Genomic DNA, 1468 nt, shown 5'->3' with positions numbered 1-1468 from the left:
TCGTCACTGGATGCGTGCTCATCATAAGCACCAAAGAGATCAAGAGCCACCAGAGTTTGGGACAACAGAGTGGGAACAAATGATTCTTGAGAAACCCTCTTGGCAACAAAGATATTTAAAGGCTCAAGATTTGTATGCAGTGTTCAAAGCAGCTCCAAAGGCAATACGAGCTGATCCACTCTACTATCACACAGAGAGAAGATGGAGGTGGAGGCAATGGGAGACCTTAAATGAAAAAGATAAGAGAATATCTTACAACTTTCCAGTACTCCCCAATCAAGAGTACACGTCCCTCGATGATTTCCAGGGTGCAATGGTGAATTTGGTGGAGGCATGGAATTTGATTCCAGATCCGGCAATAGTAGCAACATGCCGCTTCTTGAAGCTCATCTTGCTACTAACAAAGCTAAAGATTTATGATGAGCTTGAATGCCTCTCCATACGTATGGTATATAATTTATCAAAGGGTCCAGATGTGCAACAAATATACCATTACTTCCACAAGTTCAAGAACACTGAATGAAACTATCTTATCACATTTGAAGATATGTTTGACACTAGGTTCTGGGATTCGGAGGAAGAATGATGCCTGGTATGATGCCAACTTCACCAACAAGGCCCTTCGACGGCGCTCCAAACATTCCCTCAGAGACACAATCACACGTAGTTGATCTGAGGAGGGCATCAAGAGCAAGAAGGGGGCAATGCTAACTCTGTAACGACAACAGACTCCAGATGGCCACAAGCGGAGAAAGTAAACATGACAGCGGAAGTAAGATGCCATGGAGGATAATTAAATGATTATATTTCTATTTTATTTTTTCAAAAACCGGTTTATAATTTTTGCCGGCTCAATGTAATTTCATTTTATTTTTGAAAAGCCTTGTAATTTTATTCCTTTTCCCACAAAAGTCTTGTAATTATAAAAAAAACCCAAGTATGGGTCAGAAAAGAAGCATCCTGAGTGTCCCGGGAGCATCAAAACGTGTTCAAAATGGTCCGTGGTCATAGTATGGGTGCCTGGACACTTTTGAAGCCATTTAAAAGCCAAAATTGTAAATCTAAATACTCATAATTTGGGATTTCAATGAAAAACGGGATTGCTCTCTGTGCTTTTTCTGCATCCTCTTCTCTGTGTGTGTGAGGGAGGTGAGAGAGGCATTGTGGGCTTGCAAGAAGGCTTCCTATTTGTGATTTGGCTTACCATGAGCATCGACTACACACGAGGAGTGCCCCATCTTACCCGATGGCAAGCGTAGGTGAAGAGGTGAGTGACACACCTTCTTCTTCTTCTTTCTCTGTGTTCAAGAATATCCCTCTTGTTGTGTGTGTGTGTGTGTGTGTATGGTATGTATGCTCACTCATGGTCGTAGCACAAGTCCCGGAGACACTCCTCTTGCCTTATGTAACCTTCCTGCATAAGGAGGTGAAGCAAAGAAGAGAAAAAGTAAGCATATCTCTCGCATCT

This window comes from Adiantum capillus-veneris, chromosome 28 (genome assembly GCF_014529385.1).
Source record: "Adiantum capillus-veneris isolate H3 chromosome 28, ASM1452938v2, whole genome shotgun sequence".
Taxonomy (NCBI): domain Eukaryota; kingdom Viridiplantae; phylum Streptophyta; class Polypodiopsida; order Polypodiales; family Pteridaceae; genus Adiantum; species Adiantum capillus-veneris.
The sequence above is the reverse complement of the archived record's forward strand: the minus strand, read 5'-3'. Positions refer to the sequence as shown.